Source organism: Microtus ochrogaster, linkage group LG3 (assembly GCF_000317375.1).
Source record: "Microtus ochrogaster isolate Prairie Vole_2 linkage group LG3, MicOch1.0, whole genome shotgun sequence".
NCBI classification, from domain to species: domain Eukaryota; kingdom Metazoa; phylum Chordata; class Mammalia; order Rodentia; family Cricetidae; genus Microtus; species Microtus ochrogaster.
Window position 1 is genome coordinate 37,114,626 of NC_022029.1, and position 25,395 is coordinate 37,140,020.

A 25,395-nucleotide genomic window follows, 5' to 3' on the forward strand; every position below is an offset into this window, starting at 1 on the left:
CACAGATTATTAGAGATGGGTTGATCGGGATATGAGAATTAGCCTGTAAGGGCTAGAGCTAAAAGACCAAGCAGTGTTTAAAAGAATACAATTTGTGTGTTGTTATTTCTGGTGTAAAGCTAGCTGTGAGGGAGCCGGGCGGGATGAAAAGCAAGCCCGCAGCTCCCACAGCAGGAAAACACACAGTGTCAACTGACCTGACTCGTGGGAACTCATGGAGATTGAACCACCAACCAGAGAGCTTGCACAGGCCTAACCTAGGCCCTCTGCACATGTGGTGCAATAGTGTGGCCTGATCTTCTTGTGGGACTCCTACAGAGGGAGAAGGAGTTGTCTCTAACTCTGTAGCCTGCTCTTCAGACTCTTTCCTCCTGCTCCATAGCCTCTTTCAGCCTTAATAGGAGAAAAGGTGCCTACTCTTGCTGCAACTTGACACCCCATGGCTGGCTGGTAAACATGGAAGAGCTGCACTTTTCTGAAGGGAAGGAAAAGGGGGTGATGGGGAGGCAGTTGGTGGGGAAGGACTGGGAGGAGAAGAGGGAAGGAGGGGAAAGTATGATCAGGTTGGGAAAAATTAACTTAATTGATTAATTAATAAAACTATTAACAAAAGTAAAATAACAATATCTGAAATAATTTTCTAGTTTTCTTTCCACTTTTGTTCAATTAATACTTTATAAAAATTCAGACAATTTAAAAATAAATGGAATAAGAAGAAAGTTATTTCTTTGTCATTTGTTTAATCTCATTGTTGTCCTTGAACCACTACTTCAGTTTTGAGCAGAATTCATTTTTTCAGTATTGCTTCCATTAAATTTTGGATTTAACAATCTTATTTTCAGCTTTCAAAAACACTTGTCTTATTCTCTGAATGATTCACAGAACTTAGGAATTACTATAGTTAAAGTTTTATTATAGCAAAGAAGACAAATTAGAGGCAGCCAAAGGAAGAGATACATAAGCTAACCCTGGACAGGTTCCCACAGTGAGGCTTCCGTCATCCTCAGGGACGCATTAGCGTCTTGGCACTAAAGAGTGACATTTGAAGAGTATTGTCAACCAGGGACTCTCAGACTCACTCAGTGTCCAGGGTTTTTATTGAGGTTTCATTGCATAGGCATGATTGATTGAATTATTGTCCATGTGACTCAATGTCTAGCCCTCTCACTCCCAAGGATTGGAATGAGTTGGAAGTTGGGTTAGTATCAAGTGGCTCAAAGCCCAACTCTCTAACCGTGTGGTTGATCTGTTTGGTGTGGCCAGATACATCCTAAATTACCTCATTAGCATATATGACTAGCCCCCATTTTAAACTATCTCATTAGCATATATGGCCAATCCCCCCCCCAACTTATCTCATTAGCATACATGGCCACATGTGGCCAGAGGAGTCTGCAAGAGACTATAACAGCCATGTCTACCACTTGGGAAATTCCTAGGATTTAAAGGTTGCCTCCTAGTAACTAGGGATGAAATGTAGCCAAACACTTTATGGCACATATAAATTAAATGTTATATCAGTACATTACAAAAATTGTACACATTAGATTATTTTATTATAATCTTTAATATTTGTGCTCCATGAAATCATCCATCTCTTTTATTTAACAAGGAACATAAAATGTTTAATTTATTTTAGACTAACTGTAAGACATAAAGTACACCCTCTCAACAAATGAACTTTTAAATAACTTATATTATATTTGAATAGGGTCCAAGTAATCCTTGTATTTTATATTTAAAAAGTTAAAGAAGTGATCCTCAAGATGGCACAGCAGTTAAGAGCACTGGCTGCTCTTCCAGAGGACACAAGTTCAATTCCTAGCACCCATGTGGCAGCTCACAACGCTCTGTAATTCCAGTCCCAGGGGATCTGACACCCTTACACAGACTTGAATGCAGACAAAATATCAATACACATAAAATAAAAATTAAAACAACAACAAAAATTTTTTAAAAATTACTGTTATGCTTTTTATTTTAAGAGATATAACAAGGAGGAAGGGTTTTTCCTGGTGTTTGGAAATGCTTCTCTACAAATAATCCATTTCAGGGTCACTACTCATTATATATCCAAATATATGAAAAGTTAGTTGCTTAGAATCATCGATATATTTCCTTTTTTGACACTGGAGTTAAACAAATACTTGGGTGTCTATTATACTGTTGGCAACAACACTGACTCATGAGTATAATAAACTGTCCCAACACAACACTCCACCATGACAATAGCAACAGTGTAACTGGGGTATTATTTAAAGGCTCATCACACAGACCCTTTCCTTTGTTCTTCATAAGTTAAATGATTACCATCTACACTCTGATGATGCCTTCTTGCTCTTGCTCCTAGAGATTTGTTTATTAATCAACTTTATTTACACACAATTTGAGAACTACAAACTTGAAGTGCGTTATGTCGGATACCAGCATAGTCCACATGAGCCTTGGTGTTCGGCTGTTTCCGTGATATATCTCACTCTGTCAACATAGTTTCAAGCAATGTACAACTTTTTGTCCCGGTGGCTTTTCTTTTAGTCATATGGTGCTGAAACTTGACTTTCCAACCTTTCTGAGTATTTCTTCCTCTTTGTTGCAGTCTTTAGTGCAGAGACATTGCAAATATGCACTTAGCTTTTACAGTGTCAAAGGCACTGATCTGGGGACTCCAGCATTGCTGGCACGGGGAGAGGCTATGAATTTTAGCACTGGCAATAACGACAAAGACAAATACATGAACGTGCACACGTCGGAAAACAAACGAGAGAGATTTAAAGAAAATTTAACAGGACATTTGAAGCCTCAGCAAACGTGAAAAAAGCCAGCTGCAAGCTCTCAAGAGGACAAATTCAGTTGGTGTTGCAAGCATCTATTCCTATTTCACTCCATTGTCACAGCTGTGAACCCATCAGCTCCATCGGTTTACTGGGTTCAGGAACCTTTCACTAGTCAAATATTTTTGTTTTACAACTGCTTGATAAAGCTAGGCAAATAAATTTCTCATGAAATTTCTCTGGGCTAGAAATTCTAAAGAAACAAGGAAAAAGATCAAAAGCCCATTTTTACTCTTGAACTAAAGTCGCAGAGAACCGTAAATCAGTCATGGCTCTCCCCCTGAAACCCGTCAGTGAAAGGCAGAGCTAAGTTAATGGCTCGCATTTTTACGGCTCTGTTAAAAATAGAATCCAAATATTTTCTCCTAAAAGGTTTGTCTAAATGGAATAGCTGATTAGTTGAAAGAAATGTTTTCTAATTCATTTTCTTGCTAATATGCAGGATGAATCGATGGCCAGGGTGTGAATAGCATTCTTTAAATGTCTTACAGGTTTCTGACTCTGGATGGGAAACAAAATGATTCCACCATCTTTGACGGCCCTAGTTAAGACTCACAACTTTCTGGGCCTCACAGGTCATTAAGCCCACAGTTAGCTCACCTTTCATTCAATTCTAACACTGTTTTTCTCTCATCCATGTCTCTTGATACCGTTTGGACGCTTACTGGTCAACTGTAGTTTACTATAAAGAATGGGTAGAAACAAACTGATGGGCTCTCTACGACTCTTAAACAATCATGGGTTACCTGTTACATGGAGAGGCAACTTGTTTGTCCCAACCGCCTGGCTAGTTTAATACCCGAAATAACCACACAGAAATTGTATTAATCAAAACACCGCTTGGCCATTAGCTCTAAATTCTTATTGGCTAACTCTTACATATTTATTTCACCCATTTCCATTAACCTGTGTATTGTCGCATGCCAGTGGCTTACCAGAGATTCTAACCACCATCCATCTCAGACAGAGGATCCATGGCTTCTCTCACTCTGCTTTCTTCCTCCCAGCATTCAGTTCTGTTTTCTCTGCCTACCTAAGTTCTGCCCTATCAGCTAGGCAAAGGCAGGTTCTTTATTCATTAACCAATGAAAGCAACACACAAACAGAAGGAACTCCTACACCAATTAGCTGATACATTTTATCATCGAGTCAAAAGAAACTTGAGTACAGTTGTATTCTGTTTGAAAGTAGCAAGACCTGTCAGTATAACACCCAACAAATGTCTCAGCAGGTCTCTGTCCAAGAGCAAGGAAGCTCTGATCCTACTGGCCATTGCCGGTGACCTCAAAGGGTGCAAACATACCTCCAACACATAAATAGAGACCTGCCAAGAGGATAGAGCTCAAAGGACTGCCCCCTAATAAATTCAACATTCTTTCCTTTAGCTCAGTGCCACAAAACAGCCTTCAGATCTCTTATTTGGGGTCCTGAGTATAACTTCCTAGTCTTAATGCAGACTCTAAGGAAGAAAAAGTAAAGCTTGCCAACATTTCTATAATACTTAATATGGATTCTCAATTTGACAAATCTAGAGATATCTAGGAGACACCCTCTTAGGGGTAGCTATGAGGGCATTTCTAGGTTAGACTAACTAAGGAGGGGAGACTCACACTACTTGGGGATGATACTGTCCTGGATGTCGTGGTCCCAAATTCAATAAGAGGAGAAGGTGAGCTACGAGTTCACGTGCTTAAATCTCAGGAAATTCAATGGTCTTATTGCTTTATACAAATCTACCATCATCCTGCTCCCAGGAAAGGTCTTCTTCTCCATTACAGAATGTGCATAGCCTCAAGTGCAAACCCCCTTGGGAGAACAAGCATAGAAAATGCAGCCATCCCACATGTGAGACCCAAGATTGAAATTCTAATCCCTGAAAAGGAACTCTCTATAGACCCTAACAGTACTAATACCTCAGAGGAGCAAAGAAGAGGGGGATAAATTATAAAACTTAATTCCTTCTCAGTGCCATGTCTAATCACTATTTTCAGATGTTATGGCTCTGGAGGAATTCCCAACTGAGAACATGTAGAATCCTTTAATCAATGGGAGATCCCACTCAACATATGAGTTGACTGTCCTTTATGAATCACAGGTGAATATGCGCGTACACACACACACACACCCGGCCACCTCTATGCCTAGGATTCACCAAAAAGTCATCTTTAATTCACCTCTCTTGGTTTCAGTTTCCTCCCCCAAAGAGCACGGTTCTACTTGGAAAGATGTCTGATGTCCTACTCTGCTCTGGCATTCTGGACTGAAGCAGCCATCCTTTCAGACCGGCAGGAAAACTCCTCTGTGTGTCCCCCACTCGCAGTCTTCCACGCTGGAGTGGAGCCTCTGAACAGTGCTGTGGTCCCTCCTCGATTTGTACTCACCATCCTGCTGATCCTAAGTCCGTGGCAGTAAATATTTCCTATCTCTGTCAATGCCTAGTTTATCTTTAGTTCAGGCCCAGCCCTTGAGCTCCAGGCTTGTGCAAAATAGCCAGCTCCACTCATATATCTAATAGACCTCCCATACTTTAATATCCTAAACATACCCTGGTATCCTCCCTTTAACTGTCTCAACCTCAGTGAAACCCAATTTCACCTTTCCCTCTCTTTCTCTATTACCTTACGTCCTGTCTCTCATAAAATCCCACTGGTGCTACTTTCAGTGTGTATGTAGCATCCTTCCTTCCAAGGCCACTTGCCTTTATCCGACCACCATATTCTGCCATCCCAGCTGTTATTTTGTCTTCTGACTCCTGCCCTTTTCACCCTGGAGCCGTCTCTCAGCAAAGCAACCAGACTTGTCCTCTTAAATGAAAGTCAGATCATGTCTCCTACACTTACGGACCTTATGGTTGCATGAGTTTCTCCCTTGACGCCTCTCACACCTCCTTCAGAGGAAAGGGGTGGTCTGTCTAACCTTCAGTCACCCCGCCACTTCTTTCCTCACCTTCATCTCCTCCCTCACCGTGTCCTACAGGACCTTCCTGGATGCTCTGGGAACACACTAAGCATGCTAGGCCTCAGGGACTTTACGCTCAGCCTATGGCCTTAAACAGCCTTCCCTCAAGAGCCACAGCCCTCACTCAGTCATCCACGTCAGACACTCCGGAAAATTGTGGGCCAGTGAGTTGCACAGCTTACCCTGCAAACCTGACAACCTGAGTTTGATCCCCAGGTTAAAGCTGGGTGTGATGGTGCAATGGTAATTCCAAAACCCATATGACGGGATCCAACACAGAGACAAGAAGCTCAACAGAAGCTGGCAGTTCAGATCACATGCGCACATACAGGAGCAGACCCTGCCTCAATAAGGTGTCACGAGAGACCCAGCTCCCAAAAGTTGCCCTGCACTCACACATACTGATCACACACAGACACACACATACACACACACACACACACACACACACACCACAGAACACACACAAAATAACAATTTTTAGATAAAAAAATTACATCTCCTAGCTCCTAGAAATCCTCTTATCTCCTTGCTCTTAATTTTCTTCAGCATGCATAACCATTTAATATACTATAAGTACTTATTTATTTACAAAGTGCCCCCCTTAGCTACGGGTTTGCTCTCCATAAATCTTAATTATCTAAATCAGCCACAGACCAAAAATATTAAATGGAAAATTTCAGAAATAAATACTCATAAGTTTTACATTGCGCGCTGGCTTGAATAGTGCGGCAAAGGCTCATATCATCCTTTCTGCGCCCCCCCCCCGGGACATGAATTATTGTCCACTGTGTCTATGCTGTCATGTCCTCAGAACGTGTCCATTCATCTCCAACCTGTCGTCTCAGTTCTCGGATCAAGTGGTCACAGTACTGCAGCTGTAGGCAAGAAGCCCTGGTTTCATTCAATCGCAGCCACAGTGTACGACAATAGAAGTGATGGTAACTCAGATATTCTGATGAAAAGCTAGATAGGTACAGTACAATAAGAAAGGGAGTGAGAAGAGCTGAGGAGAGGAAGAAACCACACTCATTTGACTTTTATTATAATATATTGTTAGGGCTGTTCTACTTCCGTATTGCTATTGTTACTGTCTTGTGACTAATTTATAAATTAAACTTATATCACCAGTATGTTTGTATAGGAAAAGCACAGTATGCACTATGTGCAAGACTTGATGCTATTTACCTGTGATTTTAGGTGTTTTGCTACAGAGGTCTTTGCTTGCATCCCCTATGGAGAATAGAGACCTATTGTGATTATTTGTTTATCTTTCTCTCTGTCTCTCTGTCTCTTTGACTCTCTGTCTGTCTGTCTCATGCACGTGCACACACACACATGTAAATTCTAGATGACTTGTTTGTTCATTGTTATAGCCCCAGTGCCTAGATTTGTAACTAGGCACATAGTAATCACCTAATACTTGCCTGATGAATAAACCAATGAATTATCTCAGTTGAGATCAGACTTGTGAGTTATTGACAAGAACTTGAAAGGAAACTGATCACAATATGTTTGTCCAGTGTACACTATTAGCATCTTCCTTGCACACCCGTGTGACTATCAGCTACGTGCATGGTGATAGATTACATATATTTGGGCTCCCCAGGAGATGGTTGCTGTAAACTTGAAAGGAAAAGTTGCATTTATTCTGCGGAATCCAGGAGGTCCAATGTCTTTGAGACACCAAAGGTTTATGGGAGTACATTTGAGCTTCTCTGGGATAAATGAATAAACCAATCTGTAGCAATTTGGGAATTCTATAAGTCAAGTCCTCTTAGCATCCTGAGGACCCAATCTATCATCATCATAACTGGCTCAAAACAAAGACTCAGGAGTCAGAATTCTTTGAGCTTGAATCCATCAGTAATTGAGCGCCTTCCTTGTCCATGCCTCTCCAAGACCAGAGGTAGCCAAGGAGGATGCGAATTTGTTCTCACATGCAGATTTGATTTCCTCATTGAACCATCTTCACACAGTGAATAGACACTGACAGGATATTGGCTAAGATTAAGACTCAACCACTGAGACGGGGTATTACAGTGTGTTCTAGAGGAAATGTTACCCCCAGCCTTATGTGTTGTCTGAGAAGTCTGGATGGGATGTGTGCCTTAAGCAGAGTTTATGACCTGGTCCCCACTTGTGGCCCAGCTCTCTGTCTGTGTAGTCATCATCTCCTTCATAACAAGAACTACATTGACTGTTCACCCTTTCTTCTCCAGTACCTGATCCAGATCCCAGAGCTCCGCTCAGAAAGTCAGTTGCTTGTCACTCTCCTTCAGACAGCTCTTGGAGGAGTTCCCATTCCCTTTTTGAAACTGGATAATAGTCGTGTGAATTCTATTTGTGTGTGTGCTTTGTGAGTAAGTTGTGATTAGTAGATTCTTTTGCATTAATGGAGGAAGAAGGAAGCTATTACCCTGCCTTTTCTCCCACAAGTTCCCTGATAGCATAGTGCACAGTCCAGTACAGGTTTTCCCTGGTATATGTCAAACAAAATTCCCCAGGCAGCCCAAGTCCTTTGAGAGAGAGAGAGAGAGAGAGAGAGAGAGAGAGAGAGAGAGAGAGAGAGAAATTAATCATAAAGACAAAGTATTAAAAACACAGCACCATAGTGCTTAAGTAGGAGTTTTAAAGTTACAAAGTTTGAAAGTTACAAGAAACTGTTGAGCAACTGAGTCTTGGGGACATGCACAGTGTCAAAAGTCAGCCTGTGACAATAGACTGGGTTCCAAATCTTGGCCCTTAGTGTCCCAGACCAAGTGATTCAACCTCCCCGAGTCTCAGTGTCTTTTATCCCTGAGGTGGAAATAAAAATGGTGCCTACAGTCATAGCTAGACCATGAACAAATGAAATAACACCAGTAATGAGCTTACTTAGCACGGTGCCGGTGTGCCATGAGAGCTCAGCAAGGCACGGCGGCCACTGCCATGGAGAGTCACCATCATTAATCAAGCCTTCCTGCGGCTACCATTCAGTCTCTGACCCAGGAACTATCTGTCTAACCAGGAACTATCGCCGTCTTCCGTGCCACGGCACAGCCTCCTCTTTAAGGGTATCTGTCTGTTAACCTTGTGCCTTCATTGACCCCAAGCAAATTCTAGATCCTTGTTTCCTCTCTCCTGACTTTAAGGGAGGGCACTTTTCTCTCCAGGGCAATCTGACTGACATTTCTCTCCTTTTATTCTGCCTGAAATTCAGCTGTGGGCCAGACTTGTTAGCTCTGCTCTAGGGCCAGGGATTCTTGCTCAGTTTAACCTCAAGATTTTCTCTCACTTTTTAAAAAAGTAAATAATCTTTGTTTGGGGGTCAAATGGCTCTAAGGAGAACTTAAGTAGGAAGCATGGAGAATCTCCACACTTCCTCTGAACCCCCTTTTCAGCTTCTCCATTGTTCACTTCTTCTACTGTTGGAGGGCACCTGCGGTGGCTGATATGCCAATATTAACATATCGTTTCTGTTAAAGCTGTTTTGTTAACATCCCTTCAGGCCTGTTTTGGTCCATTCTTTTTGTGGATCCCCCTACTTCCTCACTGAACACCCCTTTCCTTTGATGGCCCTTCCTTCTATCATTCGCTTATACGCCATCCAAGTTCTTAAGCCTGTGCCTGGTCTCCTTACCAGCTCCAGTGTGCAATGTGTTCTCAAGGTCATCGCTATATTTTAAAACAATACAGTCTCCACATGTACATTTAACACAACACTCCCCTGGCTGGACTCTCTCTCTCTCTCTCTCTCTCTCTCCCTCTCTCTCCTTCTCTCTCCTTCTCTCTCCCTCTCTCTCCCTCTCTCTCAGCAATGTCCCATCAGTGCAACCCAACCAATACATGCTTCTGATCAAACCTAAGCAAGGGAAGAATTCATAAGGAAAGCAAGTTACACTGCCCTCCTCGCCCTGCCCTGAGAACTGACTGCTCACCTGACTCCCTGTCACTGCCACTCTTAGCCTAACACATCAGAAGGAACAGAAACTAAGGTCTTGTTGCTCCTACAGCCTCCCTTCTTTCCAATTAATTGGATTAGCCCATCAGTCGATAACAGAACATCTGCAAAATGGTCTAAGTGGGGAAAGAAAGCCCTATCGATGCAAGGTGACAATCAGCAGAAGGCAGCATTGCATTTTTTTCTGTTCTCCTGTCGCACATTTGATTGATACTCCAGGAGTCTCAGTCTAGAGTTGTCTTCCTAGCAACTGCCCAACCCTTACCCTTGCCATAACTTGGACTGGTCATCAATGCCAACAAAACTGGAAACCTACAAGCCTGCCAAGGTCATAACGTTAGGAAGCTGATATTCTGGGTATGGGTGTTATTTTACTAAAGAGTTTCCTATCCAATTTGCTGGCTATGAGTTTCAGGCCAATGACGCATTTGGGCTATATCAATACAAACCAGTTTGACTGGTTTTAGTAAAATATACGTGTATATAATCCAATCTGATAACTACATTTTGCATATTTACGTGACAGTGGAGATGAACTTTTCAGCCACCCACCAGTTGCTTTGACAAGGGTGTTTCAATATTTAAACTATCATTTTGTTTTTCTGATTCATAGGAGCTGAGTTTGAAGAAAGAATCTCTGGCACAATTCTTTAAATAGCATTTTCAAATCACAGAGGGGATTTACCATTTCCTCCCAAGCTAAAATGCCTCTAGGATGTATGTTTAACTGCATTCTCACCCCACCCCACACAAGCCCCGGTGGAGAAGTGGAGGCCAATTTTATCGTTGAATAAACTCTGGAATGCCCCAGGCAAGGTCGTTAACTTGTCTCCACTACAGACTACAGTCCAAATAGTCACCTCCCTTCTATGGGTTCCCACAGGGACCTGGGTTTGCTCTATACCCACCCCCTGGAATATGGGACAATTAGACCATTATATTTGCATGAAGAGCAAGCAGCCAGCTCAATTCAGTTGTGTACACAGAGACGAAAAAAAAAAACCAGTGGGGCCACCAAATATAGACTCCCGGGACAATTTATTTGTCTTGAAAGTGTTTAAGACACACAAGCAAGTCCCATCAGGCCATAAATGGTTGGCTTTGTATAGTTATTACCACACAAGTCTGGAGTGACTTCTACATACATGAAGTTTAAAGACCTTATCATGGATCACACCACCTAGGTGGCCTGACAGGAGCCTCACTCATTGTATCCATGGCAACCCAAGAGGCTAAAATCCCATCCAACACTCTCCTCCACATTGTGCCCTTAATGATTTAAATCTTCTTATTCAAAACTTACATTTGAAATTCCCATCCCCCCCCCCAATAAAATACTGGGATTAATAAAGCTCCCCCCCCCCCCAATAAAATACTGGGATTAATAAAGCTTCTGAAGCCTCTTCTCATCCGAATCTGACTGTTGGAAGAGATGGTTGCCTGAGGGGTTCACACAGAGAACTGTATTCTGGTTCTAGCTTTGCAGGCGCCTTGTGATGCACTATATTTTCACCAAAATAGTCGCACACACCTATTGGGTGTTGGAATTTAAAAAAAAAAAAGAGGTAAATGAGAGAAGGATGAAAAGCAAAAAGAGAGAAAAGAGAGAGGGAAGAAAGGAGAATTCATTTAGAACCTGAGTATTTATTCATCATTTATGTATGTCTTCTGCTGATGGGGAGGATTCCCTTCTCCCCCAAGATCTTTCTCCTGTCCATCAGGGAGCATATCTCTCTACCCATCATTCCTGAGGGCTCCACCTGACTTGTCTTGCCCCTCAGCCCCTCCAGATGAACATACTGTTCCTAACTGTTGTTGAGCGCTCCTGTGGACTGTGTTTTAACCTACAGCAAAGTGGGGCCTCCGCTGCTCTGTAGAACTCAGAAATTTCAAAGGCAGCTGCCCAGGGTGAGAAGGATGGAGTGGGGCGTGCACACGTAGAAAGGCCACCTGGGTGACACCTGTAAAGCTCTCTCAAGGACACAAACAGCAGATACATCGAATCCTGGACAGAGAGGGGGCAAAAAAAACCATCCAAGCAGAGGAATAAGATTGAAGGGGCAATTAACTTTCTATAGGGACAAAGTGATTCAGGATGGCAGCAAGGACCCAGATGCACCTGTCTCCCCAGATAAGACAGCTACAAAGCCAGGATAAGGTAAAGTATGTTCAGAGTGTTTCTGTTCAAGCCCCCATGATGCAGGCAACCTTCAGTGAACCTAGTGACTACAGATCAGGCAGAGGTGGGCACAGCCTCCAGGAGCCCAGTGGAGGTCGTATGTATGCTAGTAGCCTTCTGCTGCTTGTTCCGTGCTCAGACCTTCAGATTCAGTTCACCTCCTCCTCATTTCCCCTTGGCAGCTAGAAGATGCCATTCCTTCATGACAACAACGAAGAAGAAGAAATATCTGCTCTACACTTCTCCCCTGACCAGCTAAGACTCAGGACAGGTCATTGAACTGGTCTGACCTCTGCTCCATAGAGTCTTGTCTGTGAAGTTGAGGTAATAATCAGGAAGCAGTATAGTTAACTAAGTAGTTGACTCTGGAGTCAGAACTCCAGTCTTGAGCTTACATGGTAGCTCATCTACACCCTAGGTAGGCAAGCTTGGAGAAGGTTCTGAACCTCTCTATGCTTCAGCCTCTGCGGAGTAGGAATAAGAGTGTGTCCATGAACTGAGATGAAGGAGCAACCTATCACCCCACCACAGTGTTTGGTCCAAAGCAGAGCGCAGTAAAGGCATCCGTCAGCACTGCTATGGTTATCACCTTTGTCAACATGGTAAAACAGTGTTGACCTTCACCCTGAACTATCCTTAGCACGGGAGTCTGACTTTTTCATTCTCTCCAGGTTCTGCCAGGAGATAAAAAGGCAAAACTCCTTTCATCTCTTTGGGGAGTTTGGGGATAACATGTGTTGCCTTTAGTTCTCGATGGATTTAGAACAAAAGAAACATGTGAAGCTCAAGTAAATATGGGGGGAAACATCACCGAGCACAGATTGTTCTAAAGTCCTTGAAACTTGTGCATCTCCTAGTGGCGATCTCTCAAAATAACTAAAAGTTCATGATTAAGAGTAAAGGGAGAACCGGAGGAGTCATTCAGAAGCGGTCTGGGTGCAGCACTCCAAAACAGCTCCCTGCGGAGAGTAAGCTCATGTCTTCCTGGGAAAAGCTCTTTTTCTTCTACCAAAGGTTGACAGGACAACCTTTGCAAGGGCTTATATTTTCCACACTTTCCCCTTTGCTGCATTCAGTCAAGCATGTCAGGTCATGACGTCAAACTCCCACCAATGAGATGACAGACAGTTGATGTGAGAGCCAGAGTTACTTTTTAAGTTTTAATTACTGTGCCTAAGAGAGCTGTGAAGCAAAAATGCTTCTGATCTGCAAGCCCCTTGCCCCAGACAGTCCCTGAAATGCTGGAGGCCATTGTTTATGGGAGATAACAAGCCACCTGTTTTCACTCCCTAAACAAGTTTGTTTGACCCATCTGCACCAGACGTGCTTGATCAGACGTGAATGAGAGGTATGTGGGCAGGAAGTACCTTGACCCTGATTGGATGTAGGCAGGAGGTGTGCAGGCAGGAAGTACATCAGGATATATATGCTTGCCCCTGATTGGATGTAGGCAGGAGGTATGCAGGCAGGAAGTACGTCAGGATGTATGATTGTCCCTGATTGGACCTCATGGGAAATGCAGTGAATTATGGGTTTTCCCTTTTTAAACTCCTGCAAAATGACATGGGGCTGTTTCTTGGGAACCCAGGTATAGACCTGCCAAGAGCCCATCCACTTGGTTAGTATTTAACTAAAATTTGCTTCAAATTTGGCTTTAAACTGTGGTTTTGGTCTTCTCTGACGGTGAGATTAACCTTACTACCTACATTATGGACAAAAGATAGCCTCCATCTTGACCCTGGTGTTTTTGTTAGCCAGTTTTGGGTTCTGCTACACCTTTTTGCAAAAAGAATCACCTAGCTGAGTTACTTTTATTTTGTTCATGTGTTCCTTTGTGTGACAGAAAGATTATTCTAGCATCCTTAAAGAATCATTAGGGAAATTGAGAGCAAATAAATTCTCACTCCAGTCTTTAGGTGCCAGGGACACATATTTTTTGTAGTCCTATATTAGTTCTGAACTATAACAAAATGTCTGAGTTGGCTTAGAGAGGGGGAAATTTTTATTTTAGCTCACATTTTTGGAGGCTTCAGTTGGTGACAAACTGGCCCCACTGCTGTGTACCTGTGACAACTCTATACACCAACATCCAAACAGCTGTCCATCCCATTGCTATGCATGAATAGAGGAAAAAGGAACCAGAGTCCCACAGTCTCATTAGAGTCCAAAGAATGGGCGTGTCTCCAGAATTCCAAAACTCCTGTTAAAGCTTTTAGAGTTCCCACTGCAGTCTGATGACAGCACTCTGGAAATCAAGCCTTTAGCACACGGGATCATTAGACAATAGCCAGGATCCAAACAAGAGCAGATCGCCAGCAAACCTAAAAGAAAATGTCATTACCAACTGTCTTGAGTGGCCTTTGCTATATCCTGCCCTAATCTGCCTTCTCCCCAGCCTCAGGAAGAGGAGGCAGCAGACAGGGCTGTTTCTATCCCATGTCTCTCCAGGATTCTTTAGCCTTTCAAGTGTGTCCACGAAGAATAAAAGCTGGCTAAAACAAATGAGGGTTGTGCAAAGAACATGAACTTTCGAATCAGACAGACCCCTGGAGGATTCTAGACTGTGCCACCCACTGGTTATGACCTTGCAAAATCCTTGAAGACAGATTCAACATCCACAATCCCCAAATCTAAGCCCCATAAATGCTCCAATTTGCGGGAGGGGGTACTTAAATGTTGCTTCAAATAAAAAATTCTACACTTGGCTTCAGATGATGTGGACACACTAAAGACATTGCAAAAATCCCCTCCCATGTATGCATATAAGGCATCTATGCAACAGAAATCATTTTGCATGCAGATTTCTGTCACCTTCCTAAGGTTTCTCCTGTGTATGCAAAAATTTCAAACTACGGGCGGAATTCATAATTCAAAGCCCTGCAGTCCCAAGCATTCTTGATAAGAGACACTCAGCCTGTGTTTGTCAGCCCCAGATCTCTCCTAAGTGGCCACATACTCACCTTGTAGATGCGGAATAGGCTCTCGTGGGTCTATCCGTCCTTCAGTTCCCTTCCACCCATGATCAGAGAGCCCTGGAAGCTGTTAATGCTGGGAGAGCTAAGAAGCTGGCCTTGATTATGGGAGCCCCCAGTTCATCCCCGTGCACTTAGGAGGGAGTGGCTATTACACAGAAGAATATAGTATCTTCAGGTTCCCCATGTCCTCCACACAGCACAGGATACCCTTGTTAAAGACAGCACCCTCGTGATTGCTTCAGGGAAAGCTGGCCCCACTCACACCTGTAATCCCAGAATTTGGGGAAATAAGGGAAGAGGACCCCTGTGAGTTTGAGGTCACAGAATGGGTCTGGGCCAGCCTAGACTACAGAGTGGGACCCTGTCCCAAAAACAAGATATGAGTGAGTGGTTGCATAAACCACTATAAATTCAAACAATTGAGTACCATGCCTCCATCAGCATGTTTAGAAAGAACTGTCAATGAAGTGAGCAGTGTTACAAAATCTGAAAAGCAAGGGTGCCATATACATACATTATGATCACAATGATGCCTACATTGCAAAGAAAGGATTTGGGATAAGAAATATCACAATTTTGTTGCTGTTGTTATTTCAAGACAGAGTTTCTCTGTGTTGCCCCGGCTGTCTGGAACTTGCTCTGTAGTCCAGGCTGGCCTGGAAATCAGAGACCTGCCTGTCTCTGCCTCCCAAGTGCTGGGATCAAAGCCATGCACCACCACACCTGACTAGAAATATCCCAGATTATGAGCCACGACTCTCTCTTAGTGGGTACTAAATATTTCTCATGGGGAGACGATTGCTACGTATTTTTAATTTTTAAGTTTTTCTCTACTAACAGCTGTGCTAGCCAAGTAGCCGTCAATGTTCCTAAATGTCTAAGAGAAGCTCAAAGGGAAGAAGGCTAAAGACATGGCTCAGGCAGTAAAGTGCCTGCATTCAAGCACAAAGAGTTCAGATCCCTAGAACCTACATAAAAAGCTGCATGTGGTAGTGGGTACCTGTGACCCAGCCTTAATCAGGGAAGTTCGGAGATGGGTGGATCCCTGAATCTCATTGCCCAGTCAGCCTAGATGAATAATTGAACTCCAGGTTCGGTGAGAGACCTATCTTAAATAACAAAAGGAGAGAGAGATCAAAGACAGATGCTCACTTTTAACCACAGGCTTTCACTTGCACACATACACTCACACACATACACAACACCGCACAAACACACGTATTAAAACAATAGAGGAAAGATTTATTTGGGGGGTAACATGGCTCCTTTGCTTGTGGGCCTGTGGTAAGGCAGGGCATCGTGGCAAAAAAATGCTTGGTGGGGCCAAGCTCTCCATTTCACGATGTCGTAGAAAGAGTAAGCAAAGAAGGGACCAGGGATATCCTTTTAGAGCACACCCCTACGAGCCTACGTCTTCCAACAAGGTCCACCTCCAGAAGTTTGTCGTACATCTCAGTAATATTATCAAGTTCCATCACAGGATTTATCAGCTGGTGTGATCAGAGCTCCCAGATAAGCTCACCCTCCAGAAACCTCCACCACAGTGAGAACAGCCTTCATCGCGAGTCTTTAGGGGACATTTCAAATCTAAATCACACCAGTGCTATATTCATTTCATAGACATTTGCTCATCTTTCTAATGCTTTGCTGAGCTAGCAGGACCAATGATTAAAACAAAAGAATGCCGAGATCTAGTGGCCATCTTAGAAGAAGTCACATCAATGACTTACTAAAGAGTAATGTGTGCCCAGAAAGCAGTCATGGTGATTCCGTGAGGAATTCAAATCACTATCTTTTGACACCAAGTTATAGAAACCTCATTGGTCAGTTTAGTGTCCCCTCACACTCTTTTTCTCTTTGTTTTCATCTAAATTATAAGAGACTTAAATGATGCCAACGCAGTGCTTGAAAGGCCAGAATGGTCCAGAGCAAGGATGGGAACCTGTTCTCAGCTGATCTCACAGCCCTGTTATCCCAGAGAGTGGGTCTGCTGGCTCCCCTCAACCACAAGGTTACCTGTGCTTTGCTAGTGCTTCTTCTCTCTCCCTCCCTCCCTCTCCCTCCCTCCCTCCTCCCCCCCCCCACACACACACCACGAGTACTCACAATACTCGATAAGGTACAATCGTATTTTTTTCTCTCTTGATTGCTTTCATTCAGATCCTGTTGAACCTGTTTGTCTATTGATACCTTGACATTTTTTACCTTCCCGGTTTCTTCAAGATATGAAAAAGTTTTTCTTCCAATGCAAAATTTCAACTCTTATGTTTAATAAGACTTATGTCTGATGTCTAAGACTTTCCTCCCCCACCCTGTCCCCAAGGTCTTAGCAAATCCTGGCCCCCCAAAACTTGGACTTTCTAGATTAAACCTCCCTCAATAGAGGGTTAGTCCTCCCCAGCTTTCCTCCCTTGCCCCCATGGTGCAGGGAGCAGAGGCAGGTGACTTTGCTCTGTTTCACTCTCCTGGCTCCCTTGGTTGGCTGCACCATCCTGAAAGCTGGTTTCTGCAACTCGCCTCCCTTATGGAACTCAAGCTCACCCCAAGTGAGAAGCTCTCCAGTGTATCATCTCTTACCCCTCCTTGACCATACACGGTGAATTTCTACTCTTGAAGCATGCTGTCCTGAAGGTAACCTTGCTGTTGGGTAAATCCCCATCCTTTGCCTACGGGAGAACCAGGAATCTTTGACCAGTAAAGACTAGGTACCTGTGCGGCCCTCGTACCTTATAGTCTCTCTTCATCACACAATCTCTTGACATTGTCCTTCTCCCCTCTCAAATAGAAGCCATAGGAAGGAAGGACACCAGTTTGCTGCCTTAGAGAGATCCAGCTGGGTAAGGTGATATTGATCTGGCCTTCTCATAGTTACTCCATGTCACCAGTGATTTTTAGGTGGCTCCTACAGAGCACGGATGGTTCATGTGGTTTGAGGCTGGGAGGAAAAAGCACCATGGGAGAAAATCCGGACTCCCATCCCAACACAAGCTTCATTCATTCAGGCTACCATCTCTACCTTGTAGACTTAAATCACCAATTGCCCATCTCCACATGACCGAGAAGGGCTGAGAGCTGACTCAAGCCCCCTCTGTCATACCTGGAATTAGTCACAGGGACCTCACCACCAACCTGGGTTTGTCTTAAGGCTAAGAACACAGGTTCCCTTCTGCCTCAGCTTCAGTAAGGCCACCCAGGAGTTCCATCTTGCTTCCTTTCAGAATTATCCAGTAGCTGCCATTCCCTGTTTTCCAGCTCTCATCTCCTCTTAGTTTATAAAATCTTTCTTCGGCTCTTAAGTGGGTAGGAAGAGAGAAGGACTTAGTAAAAATCTATTTCTGGTAGAGAACACTTTCCCAAATCTTTAATTCACTTCCAAAGTCTTCAGCATTTGAAACCAAAAGCCAACAATTGAAGCCAATAAATATCATCCAGGGATGGAATTCACACACAAACACACACACACATACACACTTTGGATCATAAGTTTAGTAACCATGGAAACAGGACTAACAATGTCAGGCTGAGGACCTGGAAAGATGCTTGACTAATCAGAGTTTGGCAGACCGTTATGACCATTTTAAAACTCCTTCAAAATATCAGTTAAGAGTTATTTTAGTACCTAAAAGCTACAGCCCATAAAAATAATATCTGAACAATTTAGCAAGGTGTCTCTGTCCCTTTCCACACAGCTGCACATCTCCTCGTAAGCCTTCCGTCATCCCTTCCATTGTCAATAATAACAAAAATAAATAAATAGATAAAAATCCTCCCACACAACCCACCTCAAAGGGCATAAGGGATTGGTTATTACAAGTCAAATGTGAGTGACTGTGATTAGGGAATTCAAAATATATACTACTAAGCTCCATGCTCCAGTGTGGAAACAGTTCCGTTGAGATGTTATAGCAACAGAACAAAGAAAGCCATGAATCAAACACCTAAAACATATTGGTGGAAACAGTAGGTAGGTAAGTTAAAGCAAAGCATAAAAATCTTCATTAATCAGTCTTTAATGGCACTTTTAGCCTGTTGGTTAGTGGGTCTAGCTATCTGTTCATACATCCCAAAGGATTTACCAAGTGGCCCCAAAGACATCATCTCCCACACAGAGGAGGTCAATAAATGACTATGAAAAGGGCAAAAGATGGCCTAAGATAATTTGGCTCAGGACTCTTAATATTCCAGCCTCTCCATAATGATTGGCGTTCTAATTAACCAATCAGCCTTGCAGAAAGTTCAATGGATGGTGCAGGTAGCTTCCTTCCAAGAACTGACATCCACACCAAGAAGCAAGCAATGTGCCAGCCTTTCTTTTCATCTGCAAGTGTCTGTGCATCCCAACACATTTCTCCATCTCCTGTGAGACCCACTGCTCCATCTCTGCTTTAGTTCTCACTTTCAACCTTTCCTTCCTCCTGTAGGCAGCACCAGCAACATCTTCCGCTTTCCCCATTCGGCTGTGAACTTTGCAAAGAGGAAGAGGTCTGATCCTCCTTCTCCCAGGACTCCAGCAGCTACACTCTAAGACGGGCTAACAGTTTTGTAAGTTTTAGCCTAAAGAGCAGCCAGGCCTTACAGAACACCATCAGAAGCTCTGTTGTATTATCTAACCTTTCATCTTCATTGAGAGTCATCAACGGCTTGTCTAATCCAATGTTCTGTGATGCAATAAAAATAGGAGAGATTCAACAATATTAGCTGTTTAATTCTCGTCGTTGCATTAGGTTTTTAAAATGCCCATAGGACAGAAGTGCCCTATTAATACATCCTTAGCTCTCACTTGCAGACTTGTCGCATTAATTTCTATATGTAAAATTTCTAAATCAGTTATATGAGCTGAGAAACACACAGATCTTAGATGGAATTTTACTAGTAAAAACATTATTAATGCAAGTGAATGGATCTTTGTTTCCTCAGAAACTAGGTCAGTTGGCCGCTAACACATATAAGGTGGAAAAAAAGAGGCAGAATTCAAAACTGACTCAGACCTCTCCTGAGTCACTTGCCTCTGGCAATAATATGTGTACGTGTGCCTGAGAGCCACAGTCCCCTTGAGGAGGAAACAGCTATATCCCCCCCCCCCCCGCCAGATGGCTAGGACAAAATCCAAACGAAGAAAACAACCAGGATTTAGGACATTCATCCCTGTTGCTCTGCCTAGAGTCCAGAGGATGTTTGCGAGAAAGGTCTCCTGGAATGAAATACTATAGTTCCCTGGCAATACTGACCTAGCATCAGCAAGCTCCTCTTCCCGCAGAAGGACACTGAGCCCTCCTGTTTGACAGTAAATACATTCAAGCTACACCCACACTTACACACACACACACACACACACACACACATGCACACATGTGCTTTTCTTAACATTTCACTCCCATCAAGCTTCCTTTTTACCAAAATTTTAAATTCTGTTCTGTCTCTCTGACTCCTCTTTCTCAATACTCAGAGCTAAGGTTTATATAAATCATTTATTTCCAGGGATGGCATTCAACTGAAATATTAACCCAGATGAATCTTGCATGGCCAAGACTGGCAGCATCCAGATAGAGCCAGTGCGGCTGTGCCGAGGGCTCCAATGAGCAGCAACCCCTCCCTACAGGATTTATCAGTGAAGAACCCAGCCTGAGTTCAGGATATGAGAGCCTCCTGTTTTCCACGTGCCCTAACAGTTCTTCCTCCCCGCCCCCACAAATCTTTTAGTTCTATTTTGACTTAGAAGACCAAAGGAAAATCATCTTTACTCCATTCTCCTGGCTTCCCCTTCCAGTCCTGTGGGGTCACTGATCATTCCCACCTCTCACCTAAGAAACCTCAGACTACACAACTGCAATGAGTTGAAGCATGTGTTCTGAAAATGACATCTCCTAACCCACAGACTTCCTAATGTAGTTTTGTCTGCAAGAGGTTGCACATGCGCAATGATGGGGCTAGACTGGAGGGGGATGGGTTTCTAAAAGAAGTGATGCCTTCTGAGCAAACAGAAACTGGGGTGCACAAGCAAGATGGCTCTAGAGCCAAAGCAAGAACTGGGGAGCTGCTGTAAGACACAGCACACGTGGCCTGCCGGAATCTGCTGTTCCTCCCACTTTCAGCCTCCAGCTCTGCACATGAATAGAATTCATTCACATTCCTCCATTAGCTTGAAAAATCTTTTCCAATTGAGCAAGACAAGCTTGACCTCCCTCCCTTCTTTGTCTTTCTTTCACAGCTAACTGCCCCCCCATCTCTCTTAGACTCCTTTGGGGCTTCGCCCCTCAACCTCCAACACTCCTCGGTATTCTGGCATGCAAGATGGAGCTAGCAGTAGGTTTAATGAGAAGTGTCCCCGTGGGTTAAGGTCTTTGAACACGTGGTCCCCAGTTGGGGGTACTATTTGGGGAGTCGTGGAACCTTTAGAAGTTAGATCCTTACAGAAGGATGCACAAGCATGTCCCTAGGCATGGTTTTGAGTTTACAGTCTCACCCTTGTCCAGTTCACTATCTCTGTTTTCTGCCCTTGGGTGAAAATGCTGTAGCTAATCTTAAGATCCAGTTGCCTGCTGCCCGCTGCCATGCATCCTTCTCCCCTTCTTGAATCACTAGTGAGCCTAAAGGTCAGAGTCCTGGCACACCTGCCCCTGCCCCTTGTGGGGGACCTGGCAGAGCACTTCACCCCAGGGTCACGCCTGTGTGTAGGGCAGGCAGTATTCTGTCCCTTTAAATGTGGAAACTTCACCTACTTCTACCTCTTCTTCCTATTCCTCTTCTCTCTCTCTCTCTCTCTCTCTCTCTCTCTCTCTCTCTCTGCCTCTCTCTTTTTTTCTCATCCACCTCTCCTGTCCTCAGAGGCCGGTTTCCCCCACTCCCACCCCACACAAACACACACACACACACACACACGCCATTTTCCATTCTCTCTCTCTCTCTCTCTCTCTCTCTCTCTCTCTCTCTCTCTCTCTCTCGTCTTGCAGGACAGGTTTTTCTATGGCTCTGGCTGTCCTGAAACTCACTCTTGTAGGCTGGCCTGGAACTCACAGAGATTTCCTTTCTCTTAATAAAACTTCCCACTTAAGCTCTGTCTGCCTGGCGTGCCTGTCTCTTGCTGGCAATGGGGCTCTTACCTACCAAAGTCTCTCTCTCCTGCACAGAGTCAAATCAATCAACTCTTCCAGAATTCACTTTTGGCAGTGGTGTTTCCTCACAACAACAAAAAGTGACTGATACAGACCCAAAAATGAAAATAGGGTTTTTTTTTTATTAAAATTCGACACCTTTGACAGCTCCGTGTGAGTCTCTTAGAAACTCGCTGCATCTTTCCTTGGGTTGCTTTACTTGAGGGAACAAGTCTTAACAAGGCAAACGCTGTAATTCCGCTGTAGATACGCAACACTAGCTGACATTTCTGGAGAAATTGAGCCCTATCTAACCTCTACTCATATTTCCCTCGGCACTTCAACTACAGCTTTTAGACATGTTCTAGACATAATTTCACAAAATTAAAATTTTTATCTAGTGGAGCTTTAACCATAGCTGGTTGAAGTAATATTAGACAATATTACTACTAAAATTCAGTTTGTGCACTTATTCACAGTCTGCCAGGCCTGAAATTTTAATCTGCACATATAACCTATCCCAATGATATCCAGATTAATTTATATACTCTCTTATCAGCAAAAAACAATGCAAGTTTTCACACTGTGTGTTTATAAAAATATGCAACTATATTGAACAGTCAAATATACCAAACTTAGAATTTTAATGAATGAAACTGAAACTAAATATAAATAATAGCTCTTTTGTTTTCATGAGGACCATTTTGAGACATTTTAGATTCCACTAGTTTATATAATATTGAGTTTATATAAAGGATAAAATGTTGAGTTGCTTCAGCAGTTAACCAGAATACATGGAATTATTAAAAAAAACTATGATAGTATGTAATATCATGTATGCAGACCAACAACGTAAAAGTGAAACTGGGGGAACCTGGACTAAAGGACATGGATAAAAAAGAGTAGACAGGTATGGGGGAATACCCTCAAAGTACGTAATAGATTTCTCTGTGAGTGTGTGTGTGTGTGTGTGTGTGTCCTTATGTAACCTATGTGCATTTATGCCCTAACAATAACATATGCATATAAAGATAATAGCTATTTAATGAAATGTCATGAAACTGGCTACAGGGAATCTTTTCAGGCCCTTAGCCCTATGACTCTTCTCTCACTAAATTAAACATTCTCCAGCCATCATCGCTTATGTTTGCTCCTCTCCAAATTACAGAAGTGGACAAAATAGAGATCTCACCAATGTCAGTTCAAAAAAAAAAAACTCAAATGACTAACTGTGCTGTCTATTATCATACCAAAGCACATGCTGGCCCCCATGTTCTCTATACCAAAGCACATGCTGGCCTCCACGTTCTCTATACCAAAGCACATGCTGGCCTCCCTGTTCTCTATACCAAAGCACATGCTGGCCTCCATGTTCTCTATACCAAAGCACATGCTGGCCTCCATGTTCTCTCGCATCACAGATACCTGTTAAAGAGTCCATGTTGGCACCATGGCTTTTCTCACCCTGACCCCAATCCTAAACTTTTCCAGCTCTTGGGTTTCCCTTCCCCCAGCTTCTCATTCCTATGCAACATTTCCATTTCAATCCTGAACTCTTGGTGCTCTCTTTTTGTCTTCCCCTATAGATCTTCCTCTCTAACCCTACCCTAGTTCCTCTCTCCTCTTTTGGGGTCCGGCCTCAGTGGGGTTCACACGTTCCAGGGTGGCAGCATGTGGATTAGAAATGTTAGCTAGGAGGGACAGAGATAAGAAAGAAAAGGATCAGAGACTCGGAGGAGACCTGGGCGGGCAATCCTGTGAATACTGAATTCACCCGCGTTTATTTTCCGTATGCTTATATACCTCAACCCAAAGGGGCGGGGCACGGCAAAAGACTGCTTTAACATGATACAAAGCAGAGACAGAGCAATTACCTCTTCAGTACCTGAAACATCAAGCAACTATATCCTGAGTTAAGCATTCTGTTGCTTAGGCAGGATGTGCAGCGACCACACCTTAGACCAAGCTTGTTGTAGGAAGCCACTCCCTGGGTCAAACCTACTGTCATATCCTTGAAGGCACAAGAATAGACTTGAATTCTCTGACTTTTGGGAAAATGGAGTGGATCCACCTCTGTGAGCCATCTTAATACCAAAACACCAAGTAACCACACCCTAGGTAGAGATATCTTGTTTGTAGCCACACCTTAAGTCAAACCTTGAAAGAGCCAAGAGTAGGATTAAACTTTCTGACCTTTGTCAAAGTGTAGTGGACTCACTTCTGTGGGCTTCTACATCCTCTCATGGTCCAATTTGATCTGCTGGTCATGTTCAGTGTACTATTTTTGTCCCTGCTCTGGACTCTTCTAGATGCCTCTGGCTGTACTCCCTCATATTTACAGTTTAAAAAAAAAAGGATTAAAAAAAAAAACCCTTCTCCTCAACCATACCTGGGAGTGGTCATGTCCTTACTTCACATAACCAACAGACCATACTTTCAACCAGAGATATGTAGAACACTATCAAACTTTAAATTTCAAGACCCCCTTTGGATTTTCCACAAACAGAAATAGTAGAAGTTAAAGACTGGAGGAAACACAGTATAGTGGGCAGAGTTATGGTGTTAGCCTAGCTCGAGACAGAAGAGTGAGTCAGTGTTGAGTCATTTCTTAATATACACGCACACAAACAGAGAGCTCACATAATTTGATATATGTCATACCTCCCTATGCAAATTTCATAAGGCCATTGCAATCTACACACGCATAGTGCGGCTGAGTCATTTCTTAGCTTACACACACAAATAGTGGCTTCATTTGTTTGGGATCTGTCATATAAACCTTGTGTGAATACCTCCGTGTCTAACTTTCAGCATTTACTATGGATCTTTTCCAGATATTAGTAAGACCTTTGATTAGGGACTCTCGTGATGACAGTTTACACGCTACGATTGTAGACCTTTATTGCAAGCTCTCGTTTACTAAGTGCTTGATAAGTACCTTCTAGACATTCTCTCACCCAAGCTCTCAGGTTTGTGTTTCCTCATCTGTGAACAGTAATTATGATAACTACCCCCACAGAATGGTTATTACCACCAAGTGGCTTACCTGGGATCCGGCAAGGAGAAATTGAGTATCAGAGACAAGGAGATCAAGCTCCTACAGATTTCACCACTCCTATACCATCAGGAACAAAGACATCCTTCTCCCCTTGAATATAGAAATGACATTAATTTGTCTTTTCAACAACTCAGTTATTTTCTCAAGTCTCTTCCATCTTGGCACATTAGATAGGACAGAAGGGCACTGAGCAATGATCTATTCTATCCCTATTCTTTCTCTCTTAAGATCCTCAATTGTGACTTCCTGGTCGGGGCCTAGGCGGTGGCAATTTCAAGTCCAGTCAATCCAGTGGTCTTCTTTGATGTCAGCATTGGTGGCCAGGAAGTTGGTCGCATGAAGATCGAGCTGTTTGCAGAC

The 25,395-nt window shown here is 43.3% G+C and overlaps 1 pseudogene; it reads left to right on the top strand.

The window, feature by feature from the left end:
- The first annotated feature begins 8,656 nt into the window (after nucleotides 1-8,656).
- The window catches only part of LOC113457610, a 17,345-nt pseudogene continuing 606 nt past the window's right edge, over nucleotides 8,657-25,395 (top strand).